We start from the raw sequence: 22,822 nt of genomic DNA, 5'->3' as shown, positions 1-22,822 counted from the left end.
TATGAACTTACCTATTGAGAATTGCAGCAGGTTAGTCGTTAAGGTCGCCAACGGACGGATTTTGAAGTGTGATCATAGGTGCCCGCAGGTGAAACTGTTGCTGCAGGACCAAGAGATAATTGCAGATTTCTTCCTCCTCCCTCTTGATGATCATGACGCCATACTCAGAATTAAATGGTTGATGACATTAGGTGATATTTCTTGGAATTTTATGCAACTATTTATAAAATTTTACAGTAAGGAGAAACAGGTGATACTGCATGGGAAACGTGAGGGCGACGTAACGATGATTTGCACACAACAAATGGAGAAGGTTTTGCATAAAGCATGTAGGGGCTTTTTGGTACAACTTGAGCAACAAATTAAAGGAGAGCCAAAAGAATTTGAAGTTCCAAACCTATTTCCTTTGCTTGCTGAATTTTCAGATATATTTGACGAGCCGCACAACCAACCTCTTACTTGTCGACATGATCATTGTATAATGATTTTTCTAGTCAAATCTCCAGCAAATACTCAGCCATATCGGTATCCACATCTCCAGAATGATGAAATAGAAAGGATTTTAAAAGAGATACTTGAAACAGGAGTTATTCGGCCAAGTTGCAACCTCTACTTTTCACCGGTGCTACTTGTACACAAGAAGGACGGAACATGGCGAATATGCGTTGATTACCGAGCTCTCAATGGCATAACCATCAAGAACAAATACCTTATTCCAATAGCAGATGAATTGCTAGATGAAAGGGAGCACAAATCTTCACAAAGCTGGACCTTCGATCGGGGTATTATCAAATACGAGGGTATGAAGAAGTCATACCGAAAACCACCTTTCGAACACACAACAGCCACTATGAATTTTTACTTACTTCAACAAAATGTGAAATATCTTAGGCATATCATATCAGAGGAAGGTGTGACGGTGGACCCCTTCAAAATTGAAGCAATGCAAAACTGGCCTACCCCGAGGAACATAAAATTGCTACATGGCTTTCTAGGTTTAACAGGCTACTACTATAAGTTCGTGAAAAACTATGGAGATATCAGTGCACCACTTACTTCCTTACTGAAAAAAGATGTCTTCCAATGGTCGGACAGAGCCTCCGCTGCCTTCGACAAACTTAAGGCAGCCATGACGACGACACCGGTGCTAACACTACTAGATTTCAACCGACCCTTCATTATTGAGGCCGACGCATCTGGAGTCAGAATTAGAGTCATTCTCATGCAAGATGGTCGACCACTCACATACACTAGCAAGGCATTATCTCCCTCCCATCAAAATAAGTCAACATATAATAAGGAGATGCTCGCCATTGTGCGCGCATCAACGAGGTGGAGACGCTACTTGATTGGCCGACGATTTCAAACTAAAACCGATCATAAAAGCCTCAAGTACTTTTTGGAGCGAAAGATATCATCCCCTGAGCAGCAAAAATGGGTAACAAAACTTCTTGGATTTGATTATGATATAACTTACAAAAAGAGGAAAGAGAATGTTCTTGCAGATGCGCTTTCGCAACTACCCGAGCAAGTTGAAGTTTCGGTCGTTTCACTTCCGACCAGCGACTTCCTTGTGGATATTAAGATAGAATGGCAGGAAGATTCAGAGACTAGTAAGATTATAAAAAAATTGGAGGAAGCACCAAGCTCCGTGGCTCATTACAATCGGGACTAAAAAGAATTATACTATAAGGGACACATTGTGTTTGTGACAAATTCTACTTGCATCTTTAAGAGCAGATTTTGGACAAAGTTATTCTATATGCAGGGTACTAAATTGAAAAGGAGTACGACATATCACCCACAAACCAACAGCTAGACGGAAGTTTTAAATAGGTGCTTGGAGACAGCCCAAAGCCACCCACCAAATATGACTACCCAAAGAGAACTCCAGACCCAGCCAAGTGCCATTATTGATCGACGGATCGTGACTCAACGACGACAACCCACTAATGAAGTGCTAATACAGTGGGCGAACCTACCAATAGAAGATGCCACTTGGGAGAACTATGACGACTTGAAGATCAATTTCCCAGAATTCACGAATCATCAGCCTCGAGGACAAGGCTGATTTGAAGAGGGCGGGTCTGTTAGGACTAGCTTGGAGAGTCCTAATTGAGAGGGACATTCATGTAAAACTGTTAGGACTCTAGCTAGGAGAGTCCTAATTGAGAGGGACATTCTATTAGGACTCTAGCTAGGAGAGTCCTAATTGAGTGGAGCATTCATATAGGAGGTGTTTTCTTAGAGAAGAATTAGGAGTTGTAAGAGAATAGGAGTCTTGACTAGGAGTCCTATTAGGAGTTGGTTAGAAGTAAGAGTCTTAAGTAGGAGTCCTATTAGGAGTTAGGGTTTAGAAGCCCTATAAATAGCCATGTATTCCTTCTCTTTTCTTAAGCAATAGATGAATCTTTTCTGCAGCCTTTGAGCAGCAACTTGGAGGGAGGAACCCCTATAGAGTTCCAAGGAGGCCGATCCCCTAAAGAGATCAACCCCAAGTTTAGAATCTACAAGGGTTCTAACAATTTGTCCCTCGACGCTTCGTTCAATTCTTCGGCGCATCGTCCTCTCCTGCGGCCTATTGCCCAATCGGCCAGTTGACTCCGCAACTCCGATATCCTTGCCGCAATATCCACTCTTCTTGGCCCAATGCCTGAATCCATAGTTCGAAGCCTTCTGTCGATACGTCGACCGATCCACCGGCCCAATGTCCAAACTTCTGACATGTTCCTCCGACCCAACATGATTTTCCTGCTTTAATTGTCTTATCCTGATCGAAGCATCCTACATCACTCAAAACGTAAATTAAAACATAAACACATATTGATTAGTTTCATCATCAAAATCTGAGATTCAACATTCACTTCGTCACTTTCAGTAATGCGCACCTGCCAATACCCCGACCGAAGGTCAAATTTAAAGAAATACTTGGCTTTGCTCAATTAATCGAACAAGTCCGCAATGAGTGGGATGAGATACTTGTTCTTCACTGTCACTTTATTGAGGGCTCGATAATTGACGCATAGTCGAAGGCTCCCATCTTGTTTCTTTTGAAAGAGAACTGAAGCTTCGAATGGTGCTTTAGAACTGCAGATGAGACCACCGCTTAATAGTTCACCCAACTGTTTTCTGAGCTCTGCCAACTCTGGAGGGGGCATGCGGTAGGGTGGTCTCGCTGGAGGCTTCACTCCTGGCTCTAGCTCAATGTGATGATCCACGCCTCTACATAGCGGTAGAGTCTTTGGCGACTCGGGTGGCATAACATCTGTGAACTCCTTCAAGATGTTCGCCACCACAGTAGGTTCATGAATGGCCTTCTCGTCGAGTGGCTCTAGCTTCATAGCAACCACGAATGTTAATTCACCTTTTCGTGCCCTATTCATCAATTGTAATGCCGATATCTGTTGGGGTTCCCTGGTTCTTCTCTAAGAGACGGGAACCACACAGGGGTCATTACCTCCCATCATACATAGGGAGTTTAGGAACGACATTGGCACCAACTTCGCCGCGTTCATGAATTCCATTCCAAGAATCACTTGAAAGTCGTCCAGTGGCACCGCTATCATGTTTGTGCTTCCGCTCCATGTTCCGATCTTGATGGGAACTCCCTTTGCCAACCCAGAGATTCACTTGGCCTCCAAGTTCACCGCCTTCATTCGACTTGGGTTTTTCTCCAAGATCAGCCCAAGTCGCTTTGCTTCTCGATCGGCAATAAAGTTGTGAGTAGTGCACGTGTCCAACATTGCATAGGTCGTTTGGCAATTGAGCTTAATGTCTACGTACATCAGCTCGCTACTTCCTGCTTTTTGTCGCCTTGTTTTCATGTTCTCCCCCACTTGACCCCGCATAACGATCAACAAACGCATTGCCCCCATTCGGGGTCCTTGTGACTCCTCATCGTCGCTGCTGGATTCTGAACTACTCGAACTAAGAGCGACAGCCTTGCCCTTGTCCGATTTAGGGGGATGGATAGAAGCTGTTAAGGCCTTGAGTGCTTGTTTTTGTGGGCACTCCCTCACCATGTGCGGCCCTCCGCACAAGAATCATCCGCTAGGTTTCGGGGCCTTACCTTTTGAGCTTGGCCCTTTGTGGGAACCTTCTTCCTCTGTTCGCCTCCGGGCTCCTTCCCTCGAGAATATTTTGGAGGGCAGTTTCCTGAATATTGCCTTCTTTTTCCCGGGTCCTCAGAGGAAACAAAGTCGGTGAGCCTTTCTGCGGCAGCAATTGCCCCGATCACATCGGAGACATTCCTTCGATGCAGTTCTTGTTGAGCCCATGGCTTCAAACTATCGAGGAAGCTGAATAGCTTATCCTTCTCGGACATGTCCTATATGTCCAGCATTAGCGCAGAAAATTGCTTCACGTAGTCTCAGATGGAAGTACTTTGGCGGAGTTGTCTCAACTTCCTCCTTGCGACGAACTCTATATTCTCGGGTAGAAACTGAGTTCTCAACTCTCGCTTTAAGTCCTCCCACGTGTCCATCCGACACCGACCTTGTTGGATCTCCTCCCAATGGGTTCGCCACCAAAGTTTTGCATCCTCATTCAAATACATGGCTGCTATCGAAACTTTGGCATCCTCATTCATAGCTCGAAAGTATTGTTCCATGTCGAACAAAAAATTCTTGAGCTCTTTGGCCATCTGGAGCACCTCCATAACAATGTGGCTCGGGTGACCTCAAGTTTTTGTGGCGGCGCAATGCGAGTGTTGCTTCCTCCCGCATTCAGTGCCCTTGTGAACATGGTCACCCTGGAAGTGAGTTCTGCCACGACTTCTTGCAGATGTTGCACAGAGTCTTTGGTGTCGCCCGATAGTCGATCGACTAGGGCCTCGACCTTGTCGATTTGGGATTCAGCTTCTTCTTGCGAGCTCTCTACCCCAAGAAGCCTTCGCTGGCCTTGGTAGAGTTCCTCCAAGCTCGCTTCAAGAACATTCAAGCGGGTTTTCGCCGCTGTGAGTCTCTCTTTATGGCTCCTCTTCCCGGTTAGCGCTCCAGATTATGCCTCCTCCGCTCGTAGAGAGTAGCCAATTTCTCGCTCATCATGTTCGCTGCCACGATCCTCCAAAGCGGCTCTAACGACATGAGAGCGAGTTTGCACTTGCAGCCCACCTGCGGTTGCTTGGGGCAAAGGTCCGGCTTGCCCCGCCTTGCTTGATTCGCCACGATGCTTTACCATGGCGAAATTGTGAAGTTCCTTCGCTGCTTGCTCGAATTGCTTGCCCACTCTGATAGCACAATGTCACAGACTTAGCTGGAATTGTCTAAGTCGTGAGGCACCCTTATGGCCAAGACGCGAACTTAGCTTGAGTTGCCTAAGTCGCGACGCACCCTTGCGCCAACTTCTCAGACTTAGCTGGGATTGCCTAAGTCTTGAGGCGTCCTTGCGACATATGCGTCGGCAAAGGTTCAGCCTAGTTGCAACCTTGTACAGGTCCCGAAGGACCTATAAAACAGAAAGTTGATTAGATTGAAAATGAGCGACAGACAAGTCTCGACGTCTCGCAAAGAGGGAAGCTTTACAAGCAATTCAGCAAGCACCTTATGCTAGTCATAGGTCCCCAACAAGCCAATCACATGAGTGATGACACGTATGACTTGACACACAATTTTTTTGTTTATTATATTTTGATATTTATCACTTTATATTGACTACTGCATATATGCATGTATATATTGTGATGTCTTTGGATCTGTGCAATGGAAATCGGATCGTGATGAGATCACGATAATAAGACCGATTCAACTTTAAACATAGATCCTAAATAATCTCGGTCATAGATTATACTTGAGAGAGACATCGAGATAACCGAACGGACTGGTGTGCTGTATACCCGTCTATATGATGGATGCAGCTGGTCTCATAGCTGTTCGTGTGAGGACACTAGGGATACAGTACAGGTGCTCATTGGAGAATGAGTTCACTGATTGATCCGTTTATAGAATGCTGGATGGTTGATGATACCTTATTGTCAAACAGTGATTTCGTAGTCCAGTGGTGTATCTGGTCCTTAAACATGAGACACTAAGGATGTCCTGTATGAGTGCTCAATTCTTTGATACCGGACTTATAGGTTTGGATATCCCAGATCTAGTACAGTCGGTTATCGGGAGTGGCAGTCAACCTTACGAGGGCTATTGAGTGTCGATAGAGGATCATCCACTCTCGGTGTCATGAGAGGAATATCTCATGTGTTCTTGCTCAGACAAATCCCTGGCCAGGGTCATTCAGATTGAGAGAGAAAGAGTTCTCCGGGAGAATTCGATTAGAGCAAGACTCGAGTAGAAACCATATGGGTTTGATAGCACCACGCCCGGTATACGGTCTCTGGGATATTAGATGGATGATGTACTATATGTACACGGTAACTGAGGACAGACAGGTCCGATGGATTGGATTCCCCTGTATCGTCTAGGGACTGCGGCGTAGTGGCCTAGTACGTCCGCAGTCGATAAGTTGAGTGAATTATTATGGAGATAATAATTCACTGAGCCAGAAGGAGTTCTGACAGGTATGACTCACGGCCAGCTCGATATTGGGCCTAGAGGGTCACACGCATATGGTAGGCGTTACGATGAGTAGAGATTCAGATATAAGATATCCGCTGGAGCTCCTATCTTATTAGATATCCAATAAGCCCCTAAATTATTGGATCCCATGGACGAGATCCAATAAAAGCCCATAAGATATTATTGGATAGAGATCCACTAATCTAAGAGGCTTGGGTAGTTGGATGAAGATCCAATACCCAATAGGGGAGGATCCATTAGGGTTAAGTTGACAGGGGACCTTTATAAATAAAAGGGATTCAGTGGTTCATATGCTAGAGCTTTTGCTTATCTCTCCTATTCTCATACACCCCTCCACCTCAAAGCAAGCCTGAAGTTTTGAGGAGCGTCGTCGCAGCCTTGCTGTGTGGAGCACCATTAGAGAGGAGGGCGCTTGACCTCCTTCACCCTCTCCTAGAGATCTACAAGGATTCATGGATATACGATCTCCCTAGGTAACATAATTTGTTCTATATGCAGTTTTAAGTTTCACGGATTTTGGCGCACCAATCTTCGCACGACGACAAACACATATTTGGGAATTTGGGGATTTTATTTTTTTTATTATTCTACTGCACATGTGATGTCGCCCCCAAGATTACCCAACACCTTGTGTGGAGAAAAGAGAGAGAGGAGGAAAATAAGGACTTTAGAAGGTAGAACGAACAGTTGCAAGTCTATAAACAACTTTTCACCATGTGCCGGGCGTGAAGGCAAGTTACCATCAAGAAAACATACAAACTTCTGAAGATTGTTCAACGCTTGACAATATACCGAAGCCCCATCAGCCCTATGCCACCCGAGGGGGTTCTAGGGTGCTGAGATGACTGACATTTCACGCATTGCAGTGGGTTGCAGAAAACAGCCCGCGACACGCGAAAACAAAGCTATTTTGGGGCTTTTGGCCTGGCGCAGTGAGTAGTCGCACTGTGCACTGCAACCTGTTCAAACATGTATTTTTACAAGCAAAAACATACAAAACCAAGGCAAAACAAGCTGCCATGTCTCTGTCCAAGCATGCAAAAGCGACGAACGGTTCGTTGAACGAAGTTGTTGTGAGTGCACGACGACCATTCGTGACAATATGTCTACAAAACTATTTTAGATGTTTTACCAGTGATAAACCAAAGGAGTGGATGAAATGGCTTCTTTGGACAGAATAGTCGTATAATACCACTTATCACTCTTCTACTAAAATAACTCCTTTGAAGTAGCTTATAGTCGACGTCCTCTCATGATTACAAAATACATGCCTGGTTCTTCTAAGGTTGATCAAGTAGACAAGGAATTGCTTGATAGGGACAAGATTATTCAACTACTAAGAGATAATCTCATAGTCTCACAAGCTAGAATGAAGCAACGAGCTGATAAGCATGGTAGTGAGCAAGAGTTTATAATGGGCGATTGGGTTTTCCTTTAACTTCAGCCTTACAAGCAAACTTCTATAAATGTTCGGTCTTCTATGAAGCTATCTCTTCGATTCTTTGGGCCCCTTATAAGGTATTGGAACGTATTGGCCCAGTCTCTTATCGCTTGGACTTACCAATAAGCTCTAAGATGTATCTAGTTTTTCATATTTCTTGCCTTAAAAAGAAGTTAGGTGAGAATGATGTGATGCAACACCATTTGTCAGATATTTCTTCTATTGGTAAGGTTCAAATCCTACCTTAAGCCATACTTGATCGACATGTTATGATACGTCATAGATATCCTATCATTGAGGTGCTTGTTTAATTGATAAGGAGTTTGGAAGTTTTACAAAGCATTAGATAAGGAGTTTCGAGAATTTGTTGTTGCTCAACCTTGAGGACAAGACTGTTTTAAAGAGGCGAGAAACGTTAGGATTTCTTAATTTTAGGAGTGCTTAATTTAGGGATTTAATATTAATATTTATTTTCCTATTTAGTTTTTTCTAGTTATGGTAGGAGTTTTTGAGTTTTTTCTAATTATGTTAGGAATCCTTTGATGTAGCAAATTAGGAATTGCTATTTTTATTTTTATTAAAAATCTTAGTCCTAGTAAAAAAGGATTAAATAACTCTATATATATAATGTCTTTGACTTTTTTTTTCAAGCAATCAAATACAACTCAAAGCCTTTAGCCAACTTGGAGGTTGATCCCTTCCAAGAAATCAAAAGAAGGTTGATCCTTTTTTACTAGGACTAGGCTCTAGGGTTTTATCACAAGTTAGAATTATTACCTTCTTCAAAGGGAAGGTATTATAAATTTGATTTGATGCGATTATAATATTTTTTATTTCTGTATTTTCCCTTTTATTTTTGTACTTGGGCATATAAAAAGATATTAAAATATTATAATATATTAATCAGAAGATGAGTCAATGAACTGAATTTTTTTCCGCCTTGTATAGATAGTTATTTTTTAGATGAAATGATTTCATCGTTCACATGTGAGATGTGTGGAGGTACAAAACTTTCATCCGGTTTGCTCCTTAATCAGAGGAAGTCTAATAATTATCCAAGTTTTTTTCTTCTATCTTTTAGTTATTATCTTTCTCTTCTTTCTTTTTATTCTCCACTGTTACTCATCCTACATCAATAAACTTTTTCATAATAATATTATTAGGAGTCCATCGCCAAATGACAAAAGTAGTTACATGAAACACTAAAACCTAGATAATGACCAGCAATTTTGTGAAATTAGAAGCTGACATATCTGACGTGCTAATGAAGTTGATATATCAAGATTTGATATACTAGGAACCTACAAAAGATTTGTTATTAATGATTAGTCACAAGCAAACAAACTAGAACAGAAGTCACGCTACAAACACAGAGACCAGTTCTACGGTCCAATCGAAAGAGAGAGATCTGCATCTCATTCACAACGAGGCAGCATATTGTTGTTCACAATACAGAAAGCAAGACCAATTCCAAGTCTCAAAAGGTTCCCTTTTTATACTCCAAAAAGGAAATAACTGGTCGAGAAAAGAAAAAGACGCAAATTCGGCATAAAAGAGAACAAAACAGGATATAGATACCAAGTCAATTAGAAAAAACACTAAACAATTTGTTTAGCTGACTCTAACAAGAACAACTTGCACTAATTGGCAAAATAGAAGAGAAGTCGAATAAAAACTCCTAAATTTATCACTTTTGGTTCTCCGAGAAGTCATTTTTTCTAGAAAATCGCTTCTTCATCATTATCTGTTGTCACAAGATACACAAGATATTAACGAAAGAAATTAATGAGACGCGTCACATCCGGAAAGACTGGTATGAAATAGAGCGACCAGACCTTCGGAGATGGCGCTCTGGATCTCGGAGCACTTTACCGCGACGTTGTGATTATTAAGCCCTTCCTCCTCCTCGATGAGGCTGTCCGCGTGCCCGTTCTTCTTGTCTCTCACGACCGGCGGCCGCTCCTCCGGCGAGAGCTTCACCGTCGACACCAGCAGCCATTGGACGAGCGCGAAAGCGATCCCGACGACGGCGGCCACCGGGATCAAGATCTCTGTCATCATGTCCATCAGTATCGCCGCCCCTATTGGCGGTTTCTGTCGTGGAAAATCCGGCGAATGCGGCAGCGACGGAGGTGGCGGAGGGCGAGCGAGGGTTTTGAGGGTAGACGGTACCCTTTCAATGGAGGAAGAAAGAAGAGCCACTGAAGTATGAACTTTTACACGTAATATGTTGCAGTTTAGGGGGTTATTAATAAAAATACAAAGTAGGATATTTTTTTTTTTTTGCATTGTGCTACACATTTGTAACATATACCGTTACATCAGACACAAGTGAAGCCATCGGAATCGTTATATCGTTGTTTGTTTCCATCAATCATAAATATACCGATTGTTACTAAGACTCCGTTAAGAAGCGCGTGGAAAGAGTTCAAAGTATATAAATACTTAATCGAGCGGGGGTTTATCTGCAAACGTAGAATTTTGTGTTGCCTGGCCGTTGGATCCGTTGGAGAAGGATGCAGTCGAGACGCGGGGAAATAAGCAAAGAGGTGGGCGGGGCGTTCCAGGAGAGTCCATTTTTCATCGGCGGCGAGCGCTCGCCTTTGCCTTTCCCTTTCCCTTTCCCGGACGGATAGCATTTCTACCCTTTGACTACCCACGAGGCAGTGGTGGTCGCGTAGGCCACCGGCCAGGTGGACTGGAGCGGCTAAAGGAATTAGTGGGTACCCGAAAATAACGATCCAACTAGCACCTCACATGACGTGGCTCTCCTGATCTGTGGAGCCCACAGGCAAGGCAAGAGCTAACTTGTGTCGCAAAAAGATAACATGTCATGTTCTTTTTCCTAATAATATCAAAATATTGATTTTATTTTTATTAATAATATTATCTCCCTCCCGAATTGGATTAATTTGGTCTTTACTCCATTAAATTCTACCATGTCATGGGCTGTTCTGCATAAATTGCCAAATGTGGCAGACATGCGGTCAAAGACGAGACTGATGACTAATCGTCACGGAGGAAAGTGATATGACAAGAGGTTGCCGAAGACTTTGTGTTGAGCGAGTAACTACTCTCTATCTTGAAGGAGGTTGTTCGTGGATGATGATTGATAGATAGATAGCACGACTAGATCATCCATGAAACCTTTCAAGGGTGATGTGTCCTCTAAGTGTAATGTGGGACCTTTGAAGCTTTTCAGGTGTGAATCAGATAGACCACCTCTAGCTGAGTTGCTTTGTTCTTGCAGATTGGATAAATATCGTTCATACCAACCATGCACCATGTTGGCGATTAGTTCTTGAGATTTCATCAACAGACAAGATTAGCTTCATGAATAATAGATGAAGAACAAAGAACGGGACAAAGTCAAACTTGAGATTGGTTTTTGTTCTGTTTTCCAATTCTAGTAATCTGAATATTTAACATGAGATGATGATACTCTTAATAATGTGGACTTGGTTTCCTGATATAACTGGACAAATATAAGTTTAACAGCAAATTATCAGATGCAGGACGCAGATCACATGAAGGCACTCGTGGCTTAGTCAGGGTTGTTTAGAACCTGAAGCAGCTCTTTCTCCATGGATGGAGATGCTCAGCCTACTGTTCGTCGGGAAAGTGACAAATTACGTTGTCTTCATCTGCCCAACCTCGAAAACTGAATCATAGTTTACCGACAAACTTGGCTAAAAGGAACCTTTTTCTCCGTTTAGGAGATGCACATCCTACTGTCCCTTCAGAATGACACATAGGCCTTGTCTTCATCAGCTCAGCCTTGGCATCGGAATCATAGTTTGGAAGATAAAGTTGCCTGGGCAAGCAAAGGTCGGTGGGGAATGGATGCGCAACCAAACAAAGATCCCATGGCACGTGGTGGGATGCTTCCAAAATGAATGAGATCCCCCTTTCAGCTGCTTTTGTTTATTCTGCTACCTATAAAAGTTCATTCTTCTTCTGCTGAACTTCCACATGCAGAGCTTCAACATGAGACAAAAGGCAATTGTTTTGTGCAGTGTGTTCATGCAGAGATGACAAGCAGTAAATACTTTTGTTTTCAGCATGTAAACACTAAGGTACTATTGTAGAGCAAGCAGGAGAATCTACTGTGCATTACATGTTCCCCTTTTCTTTCTGGAGAAGCTTTATCACTGTATACAATAATGAGCTTCTGTTCATTGCTTTTTATTGAGCATCATGGAAGCTGCTTTCTGTTTAGTCAAAACTGAACTCGACCATTTAAAAACTCAATACCTACTTTCATAATATATGAAGCAAAACTCAATTGCATTTACTCTCCTTGTATAAATCCCAGTGCAACCCATCTCTGATAAACAAAATGGAGCATGGAGCATAATATCAAAATGGAGCACTTTACACGAAGAGAAAGAGATATTTTTATCAAATTCAATTTTACTATTAGCTAAAGATCTTGGCAACGATGTTAAATGCTGTAACCAATGGTAGTCTTGGCACATCTTAACATGCTCGTTACAGTTAGGAGTTAAAGTCTACAACATGTGTAGTCATAACTACCACATGTGTACTCAATGAGTTACCTGACTTTGTCTATGACTTGTATAGACAAAGCTATTTGTAGAAACGTTACACATAATCAATTTACTTTTACTTACCAAAAAAAAAAAAAAAAAATGGAGCAGTTTTGTCCTCCAATATTTTCTTTTTTTTCTGATCCAATTATTAGACTTCTGCTTCGTAATAACATTACCAACCACAAATGTAGCACCTGGGAACAATGATGCATGGGTGAAGTATTCTGAAGTGCAATTTCCAACTTTTCATAATAAAAACCCAAAATAAGCTGGATTAAACACGAAGGTGACTGCTTCACAACCATAATGCAGAGAACAATAGTAATCTTACACAACACTCTACATCTTTGATGTTGAGTTTGTCCTCAGCAGACTGCAAGAATGACCCAGAAGGCAATGCTGAGTCAACTGCAAAAGAAGCAAAAAAATGGTAATATGAGCTTTCAGACGACCAATAACAGTTGACTCCTGCTGAGTCATTAATTTCTCCCTAAGTATTAATTAATTATTATATATAATGTATTACTTTATTTAGATTATTAACTTCCTTGTTTGTATAGTATGATTAAGAAAATTAATTTCCTTAATCATATAGATAAGAATTTTACTAATTAATTAAATTATTAATTAATTTATTTCCTAATGAGTGATGCGATTTTTAAGAAGTAAATAGTATATATATTATATTTTTATCTTTGTGGGTAAAAATAAAATAAAATAAAATTTAAAAATTAAATATTTAATTATATTTTGGAGAGATCTCATCTTCTTATATATAAAGGGGCTCCTACTCCTATTAGGATTGAGTCGGCACTAAGAGGGGGGGTGAATTAGTGCAGCAAATAAAAATATCGATTTTAAAATATCTTCGTTTCGATAAAACCGTTATTGGAAATGTATTTAACTTGAAAGTATTCGTAAGAGTGTAATAAGAAAGAATGCAAGTAAGACAATTTGCAGTAAAGGTAAATTGCATAAATAGAAATACAAACCAAGTTTTATAGTGGTTCGGTCGTCGTGACATACATCCACTCCCGATTCCTCTTCCGTCGAGGCTACCGACATCCACTAACGATCTTCCTTCAATGGGCGAAGATCAACTACCCTTTTACACCCTTCTTCTCATTTTCTCAGATTTAAGAGACAACCTTTTACAAGCACTCACTCCTCGATAAATAGAATTTTAAACTTTAGAACTAGATGAGAGGATCTCTCAAGTGATTGCTACAACATTTTTCCACTTTTAAGTTCTTTATGCTTGTATATGTTAACAATGCTTGTATATGTTAACAAGGGATGAGAAGGGTATTTATAAGCTCCAGATGAATTCAAACTTGGAGCCAAAACTAGTCTCATCCCGGGTCTTCCGGGTACTAGCAGTACCACCGTCTGTTAGGATCAAGAGCGCACTAAGAGGGGGGTGAATTAGTGCAGCGGTAAAATTTACGTAGGTTTAAAAACTTTCGTATGATAAAAACTGATTTCGATGAAAACGAATTTCAGAAGCTTAATAACTTGGAAGCGTATGGAAGCATAGTGACCAAGTAAAGTAGTATGCAGTATGTAAATGGCAAGAATAAAATGCAAATCAGAGAACACAGTAGTTTTAGAGTGGTTCGGTCAACGTGACCTACATCCACTTTCAGCTTCCTCCTCCGACGAGGTCACCGGCGTCTACTAGAGGCCTTCCTTTAATAGGTGAAGGCCAATCACCTTTTGCACCTCTCTTCTCCTTTTACCGGGTTTAGGAGATAATCCTTACAAGCACTCACACTCCTCTCTAAACAGAAATCTAAGTTTAAGCTAGAGGAGAGAATACACTTATGATCATAGCAACGTTTTCTCTCTTTTAATCTTTCTGTACTTGTGTGCTTTAACTAGGGATGAGAGGGGTATTTATAGGCTTCAAGTTGATCCAAACTTGGAGCCTAAAACTTTCCCATCCCGGGTTCCCCGGGCACGGGCGGTACTACCGCCTGCGTTGGGTAGTACCACCACCTAGTGACAGTTTGACACAACACTATCTTGGGCGGTACCATCGCCCAGGTCTGGCGGTACCACCGCCTAGGGGGCAGTGCTAGGCGGTACCACCGCCCAGACTGGCGGTACCACTGCTTGACATAGTCTCGAAGACTATGCCACGACGGTGAGACTTCTTGGGGCACTGTTTGGGCCTCTTATTGGGCCCAACATAGTTCTTACATGGGCCTACTAGCCCCTAATTGGGTTGGCCCAAATCTAAGCCCAATTACATGCTAACTACGAAATCCTAAGACATTTGCTAAGCTAAACAAGTCCCTATGTCTATTCTTCCGGCGAGCTTCCGACGAACTTCCGACGATCTCTCGGCAATGTTCCGGCGGACTCCCAGAAAGCTCCTGGACTTCACAATGATCTTCTTGGCGAGTTCTAATGAGCTTCTCTGGCAAGCTCCGAGACTTCTCGGCTGGTTCTGACAAAACTTCCGACGAACGTTTAGACTTCCGACAAACTCTCGAACTCCCAACATGATCTCGATCTTGACTTTGGGACTTCATTTTGCTATATGCCTTGCTATTGTAGTGAATCCTGCACATGTAAAACATACTTCGATCTAGATAATTAATACTAAGCAATAATCAAGTTGTCCGGCATGTTATTAGTTCTCGACGCTTCGTTTGATTCTTTGGCGCATCGTCCTCTCTTACGGATTGCCCAATCGGCCAGTTGACTCCGTAACTCCGATATTCTTGGCACAATATTCGCTCTTCTTAGCCCGATGCTTGAATCCATGACCCGAAGCCTTTTGTCGATACGTCGACCGTTCCTCCAGCTCGACGTCCAATCTTTTGACATGTTTTCCCCCTGCACAACATGATTTTACCTGCTTTAATTGTCTCATCCTGATCGAAGCATCCTGAGTCACTCAAAATGTAGATTAAAACATAAACACATATCAATTGGTTTCATCATCAAAATACAAGATTCAACAATCTTTCAACAATCTCTTCCTTTTTTATGATGACAACCAATTGATGATGGAGTTAACCTTAACTCTTGGAGTTTAAATAAACACCCCCTATCAATATGCCTTATTGATAGAAACTCTTGGATTCAAAAATCCTGTTGAATCTCGGATTTTGATGATAAAATCAATTGATGGGTTAATTGATCTAATCCATATTATTGAGTTAAGTGTGTAGGATTAACATTATTTGGCATCATTCCCAAGATCTTTAGCTAATAGCAAAATTAAATTTGATAAAAATATCTTTTTCTCTTCGGGTGAAGTGCTCGGTTTTGAGATCATGCTCCATACAGGATCTTGAGTCTCTAATAATCTCTTTCAAGAGCTGAGCATTGTTTGTGTGTTGACATTCAAAGATTCTATTACATCTCTCCTTCCACATCCACCAAATAGCGCATCTGAAAGTAACCTTTGCCAGTTGTGTAAGAGGCCCTTTTCTTGAGAAACATTGCATAAGGTCGCGAGGTGGTCAACAGTTTCTTCTTGTTGCAAACAAAGGGAGCATCGGTTAACATGATAGATACCTCTTCTTTTCATATTGTCTATTGTAGGTAGTTTATTGAGAAGGGCCTGCCATGTACATAAGGAGTGTCTTTGTGATCCCGGTCGATCCCATGTCCAACTGCTTGGGACCCACTTGTTATTTCTTTGCCTAATTTGATTCCATGCGGATGTGGCACTAAATTTGCCATTGTCATGAGGCCAAATAAGTGTATCTGAAGAGTTGTTCCTGATTGGAATAGCTATGATAGTCGGCCAAAGTGATAACATTTCGGGAGAAATAGGATTAGGGAGACACCAAGTACCGTTAGCAATGAACTCGGAAACCTTCCAATCTTTGGGAGCCCCAAGATCTTTTCGTATTCTGTCGCCATATAATTGAAATATACTCTTCCCATTCACCCAAGGATCGTACCACATATTAGTACTAGTTCCAGAAGAGATTGCATACGAAATGTGTTTGATTAGCCAATTCCTTACCTTTAAAATTCCTTTCCAAGCTGCAGAGTGGTATGTTCTTGTTGAAATTTCCCAGATTGATTCCTTTGAAAGATGCTAGTCATAGGTGCCCAGCAAGCCAATCACGTGAGTGATGGCACGTGTGACTTGATACAGAATCTTTTTGCTTATTATATTTTGGCGTATATCACTTTATAACTATTGCATAAATGCATATATATTGTGATGTCCTTGGATTTGTGCAATGGGAATCGGATCGTGATGAGATCACGATAATGAGATCGATTCACCTTTAAATACATATCCTAAATAATCCCGGTCATAGGTTACTCGAGAGGGACATCGTAATAACCGGATAGACTGGTGTGCTGTATACCCGTCCATATGATGGATGCAGCTGGTCTCATAGCTGCTCGTGTAGGGACACTAGGGATACAGTACAGGTGCTCATTGGAGAATGAGTTCACTGATTGATCCGCTTACGGAATGCTGGATGGTTGATGATGCCTTATTGTCAGACAGCGATTCCATAGTCCTAGTGGTGTATCTGGTCCTTAGACTTGAGACACCAAGGATGTCCTGTATGAGTGCTCCACTCTTTGATACCAGACTTATAGGTTTGACTGTTCTCAGATCTAGTACAGCTGGTCATTGCGAGTGGTAGTCGACCTTACGAGGGCTATTGAGTGTCGACAGAGGATCATCCACTCTCGGCGTCATGAGAGGAATATCCTATGTGTTCTTGCTCAGACAAATCCCTGGCCAGGGTCATTCGGGTTGAGAGAGAAAGAGTTCTCCGGGAGAATCCGATTAGAGCGAGACTCGAGTAGAAACCATATGGGTCTGACAGCACCATGCTCGATATACGGTCTCTGGGATATTAGATGGATGAGGGACTATAGGTACATGGTAACTGAGGACAGACAGGTCCAATGGATTGGATTCCCCTGTATCGTCTGGGGACTACGGCGTAGTGGCCTAGTACTTCCGTAGTCGATGAGTCGAGTGAATTATTACAGAGATAATAATTCACTAAGTTAGAAGGAGTTCTGACAGGTATGACTCACGGCCAGCTCGATATTGGGCCTAGAGGGTCACACACATATGGTAGGCATTGCGATGAGTAGAGGTTCGGATATGAGATATCCGACGGAGCCCTTGTCTTATTGGATGCAGATCCAATACCCACTAGGGAAAGGACCCATTAGGGTTTTGACACGGGATCTCTATAAATAGGAGGGATTCACAGCCTCATAGGCTAGAGTCTTTGCTTGCCTTTCCTATTCTCCTCTCCCTCTCCACCTCAGAGTAGGCCTGGAGTTTTGAGGAGCGTCGTCGCAACCCTGCTGTGTGGATCACCGCTAGAGAGGAGGACGCTTGACCTCCTTCACCCTCTCCTAAGGATCTGCAAGGAAACAGGGATATACGATCTCCCTAGGTAACACAATCTCTATACGCAGTTTTGTGTTTTTGCGGATTTTTGCGCACCAATCTTCGCACGACGACGAACATCTTTTTGGGAATCGGGGATTTTTGTTTTCTTGTTCTTCCGCTGCGCATATGATGTCGCCCCCCATGATTTCCCAACAGTGGTATCAGAGCCAGGTTGTTCGTGCGAATGATTGGTTTTGAACTGCGTGTATTGTGTTTAGGAAGAAAATTGACGTCAAAATCGTTGACGCAAAAGCGAGGAAGGGCAGCAACAGTTGCTACCCTCGATCTGCATGCCTGCAGCCACCTGCAGCGGCAGCCGCAGTCGCAGCCAGGCAGCACAGCGCCGGCGCATGCGCAAGCGCTGTGCCTGCAGCAGCCGGCCGGTGGCCTGCTTGAAGCAGGCTTCGGCCGGCGGGGCTGGCAGCGTGGGCTGAGGCACCGCAGGGCAGAGCCGCGGGCAGAGGCGCCGCGGGGCAGCAGCGCGGGCTGAGGCACCGCAGGGCAGCGGCGCCTGTGGCCGCTGCTCCCACGGGCAAAAACCCCGCAGGGGCGGCCGCCAGCGAGGCAGCACCGCCTGCGGGCGCTGCCTCGCCGGCAGAACTGCCCGCGGAGGTGGCGACGCCCGCAGGCGAGGGCAGCGCCCCGCCCCTCGCCGCACAGGCCGCCGCCGGCAGGGTGGCGGCGGCGGCAGCAGCGAAAAGGGGAAAGGGCATTAGGGTTTTCTGGGAAAAAGACAGTTTTGCCCCTCGGAATTTGAGAAATTCCAGTTTCTGTCTTTTGTCCAAATTACGAAAATACCCTTAGGAATTGAGAAATTCCCTACATGTCCCTGATTTCAGAAAAATATTAATTAATTAAAAGGTTTAGTTGATTATTATTTTTATTATTATCTAGTAGTCCTACATGATGATGATTATTTATACATGTGATGTATGATGTGTGGACGGATGATCATGGACCGTGTGATGTGTGTACTTGTGATTATTATTATTGAGGTCTGCGAACCTCCATTATATTTCTCGTTTATTGTCGGGCCTACGTGCCTATGATTAAGTTGTAATCACATGAGGAGGCGCAGCGGGAGCGTGGATGCGACAGCAGGACCCACGAGACGGACGATCGTGATGCATGGAGATGCATCAAGATGTCGACGAAACCGACGAGGACGAGATGGACGATCACAGGGCATGGAGATGCACCGTTGCACACATAGATCTTGATGTGAGTGATTAGGCCTACTGGCTCGGGCCTAATCATATTAGGTTGTGGTCCATGATCATCTGATGTGATTGATTATACACATACTAGATATGTATATATATTTGCATGCGATGTAGATATATATTAAATATGTATATGTGTGACATGTCATATTAGGAGACCAAATTATAGAAACATCTCTCGATAATATTAAGTCGGTAAACGTGAGGCAATTAGATTGACCCACGTGGCCTTCCATCGTTATGAGTAGGAACCGAATCCCGGTGTAGGTTGAGTTGGTCGAGTCCCTCGAGACTCACCTATATCGCGATTCGCTATCTTGCTTACGACATAGAGATGTCACCGGTGACCTGAGGACATGGTATGCTTGGTCGAGTCCCTCGAGGGTATATCATCAAATCAGACTCATCTTGTAACGAAGGTGTTGACTTAACCGAGCATCATGGTTGGTCGAGTCCCTCGAGGCCATGGTGATTCGGAGGCTGAACAGGACGGGAATCACAAGGAGTTGTGATCGGTAAGAGTTGCCTACCTTTTAGGCTTAGTGTGATTGGTCGAGTCCCTCGAGGTTACACTAAGACGCTGATTGGATCCTGATCCCCACTAGAAGTCTGCCGGAGACTTCCGTTTCACGTGCTGAGGGTGTCGCGTGACTCGTTAGTAAAATAGTGGGAGCATATTAAGATAGAAGTCCATATCTTGATAGTTTATCTCTTGCAAAATCTGCATGTTATTCATTTTTGCTACATCTTTATTTTCAGAAAATGTCGCTTTCAAATCCCTTACGTGGCATACTTGATGTCAACCGCCTCACTGGTCCAAATTATACGGATTGGCTCCGTAACTTGAGAATTGTTCTCACAGCGGAGAAAATCGTGTACGTCCTTGATACAGTGATGCCTACGCCCGAAGAAGGGGCAAGCGAGGATGAGATCGCTCGCTACGTGAAGTACATTGATGACTCCACTCTTGCTCAGTGCTATATGTTGGGCTCTATGACTCCAGAGTTACAGAGACAACATGAAAAGATGGATGCCAGATCCATTCTCCTACATGTCCGTAAATTGTTTGAGGAACAGGGAAGGACTCAACGATATGAGATATCCAAGAGCCTTTTCCGCGCTAGGATGACTGAGGGGACACCGGTTCAGAACCATGTCCTAAAGATGATTGAGTGGATAGAGAAACTCACAGGTCTAGGAATGGTCCTAGAGGATAACTTGTGTGTGGACATTGTGCTTCAGTCCCTACCAGATTCCTTTTCACAGTTCATAATGAATTTTAATATGAACAAGCTTGAGGTGACTCTCCCAGAGCTCCTCAATATGTTGAGGGAGGCAGAGAGTACTATTAAGAAAGAGAAGCCAGTTCTCTACACTGGTGAGACCAGAAAGAAAAGGAAAGCAGAAAGGTCCCTTAAGAAGGGAAAGGGCAAGGGCAAACAAGGTAAAGCAAAGGTTGCTAAGAAAGACCCAACAAAGGACAAAGGCCAGTGCTTCCACTGTGGTAAAGATGGGCACTGGAAGAGAAACTGCAAAGAGTACCTTGCAGAAAGGGCGAAACAAAAGCTTGATGAAGCTTCAGGTACATTCATGATCAGTCTCCATTTGTCAGACTCTTATGATAACACATGGGTATTAGATACCGGTAGTGCTTATCATATATGCAATTCGTTGCAGGTTCTGGCAAGGCCTAGGAGACTAGAGAGAGGCGAGATGGACCTAAAGATGGGTAATGGAGCAAAAGTTGCTGTATTAGCTGTTGGCGAGGTCGCTCTACATCTGCCTAGTGGAGCTTTTATTGCATTAGATGCATGTTATTTTGTTCCTTCTATTATCAAAAACATTATTTCCATTTCATGTTTAACAGTTAGTGGATATAAATTTGTTTTTGAGAACAATGGTTGTTCGATATTATTAGATGATAAGATCATCACGAAAGGAACATTGCATAATGGTTTATTTATGTTAGACACCACTCCACATATCATGAATGTAAATGTGTCTAAGAGGAAACGAGATGAGGTGAACAATGCATACCTGTGGCATTGCAGGCTAGGTCACATCCATGGAAGAAGGATTCAAAAGTTGCTAAATGATGGATATTTAGATCCATTCGACTATGTGTCATATGCAACTTGTGAGCCTTGCATTCGTGGAAAACTGACCAACTCTCCATTTAGTGGAACTGGAGAGAGAGCCACTGAGTTGTTGGAACTCATACATAGTGATGTATGTGGACCCATGTCAACTCATGCCATTGGAGGTTACTCCTACTTCATTACATTTACTGATGATTTCTCAAGGTATGGATATGTGTACTTAATGAAGTACAAGTCCGAGGCCTTTGAGAAATTCAGAGAGTATAAGAATGAGGTGGAGAACCAGACTGGAAAGAATATCAAAACTCTTCGATCAGATCGAGGAGGTAAGTACTTAAGTACAGAATTTACTCAATTCCTCAAGGACCATGGGATATTATCCCAATGGGCACCTCCTTATACACCTCAGCTCAATGGTGTCTCTGAAAGGAGAAATCGTACATTATTAGATATGGTACGGTCCATGATAAGTTTCGCTGAACTACCCATCTCATTCTGGGGATATGCCCTAGAAATTGCAACTTACCTTCTGAACAGAGTTCCAACTAAGTCGGTAGTGTCTACACCATATGAGATATGGAAAGGAAAGAAGCCTGATCTTAAGGTTGTTAAGATTTGGGGCTGCCCTGCCCACGTTAAAAGACACAACCCCGATAAGTTAGAATCAAGGACAGAGCGATGCATATTTGTGGGATACCCCAAGGAAACTTGTGGGTATTATTTCTATCATCTCGAGGACCAAAAGGTCTTTGTAGCTAAGAGAGCAATGTTCCTTGAGAAGGAACACATTCTTGGCGGAGATAGTGGGAGAATGATAGAGTTGAGCGAAGTTAGGGAACCAAGCTCAAGCACCACTCTACAGCCCGAGTCTGTTCAGGTACCTAATACACAAGTATCAACTTTACGCAGGTCTGATAGAGTATCCCATCCTCCTGAGAGATATGTGGGACATATTAGAGCAGAGGATGTAGAGGATATTGATCCTCAGACCTACGAGGAGGCTATTATGAGTATAGACTCCGGGAAGTGGAAAGAAGCCATGAATTCTGAGATGGATTCTATGTACTCCAATAAGGTTTGGAACCTAGTTGATGCACCCGAAGGTATTGTACCCATCGGTTGCAAGTGGATCTTTAAGAAAAAGATCGGAGTAGATGGAAAGGTAGAGACCTATAAAGCAAGGCTAGTGGCTAAGGGGTATCGTCAAAGGCAAGGTGTTGACTACGACGAAACTTTCTCACCCGTAGCAATGCTAAAATCCATCAGAATTCTATTGGCTATTGCAGCACACTATGATTATGAGATCTGGCAGATGGATGTGAAAACCGCATTCCTCAACGGGAACCTGGAGGAGGAGGTGTATATGATGCAACCTGAGGGATTCGTGTCCAAGAACTGCCCAGATAAGGTGTGTAGGTTGCTTAGATCCATTTATGGACTAAAGCAAGCTTCCCGAAGTTGGAACATAAGATTTGATGAGGCAATCAGATCTTATGACTTCGTTAAGAACGAAGATGAGCCTTGTGTATACAGAAAGGTAAGAGGGAGCGCTATTAGCTTTTTGGTGTTATATGT

At 43.0% G+C, this 22,822-nt stretch overlaps 1 pseudogene; it reads right to left on the bottom strand.

Annotated features, from left to right (window-relative positions):
• LOC103974997 (pyrophosphate-energized vacuolar membrane proton pump-like) overlaps positions 1–10,260 on the bottom strand; it is a 37,562-nt pseudogene extending 27,302 nt beyond the window's left edge.
• Between the last annotated feature and the right edge of the window lie 12,562 nt (positions 10,261–22,822).

Source organism: Musa acuminata, chromosome BXJ1-6 (genome assembly GCF_036884655.1).
Source record: "Musa acuminata AAA Group cultivar baxijiao chromosome BXJ1-6, Cavendish_Baxijiao_AAA, whole genome shotgun sequence".
NCBI lineage: Eukaryota > Viridiplantae > Streptophyta > Magnoliopsida > Zingiberales > Musaceae > Musa > Musa acuminata.
This window is presented reverse-complemented; position numbering and strand designations above follow the sequence as displayed.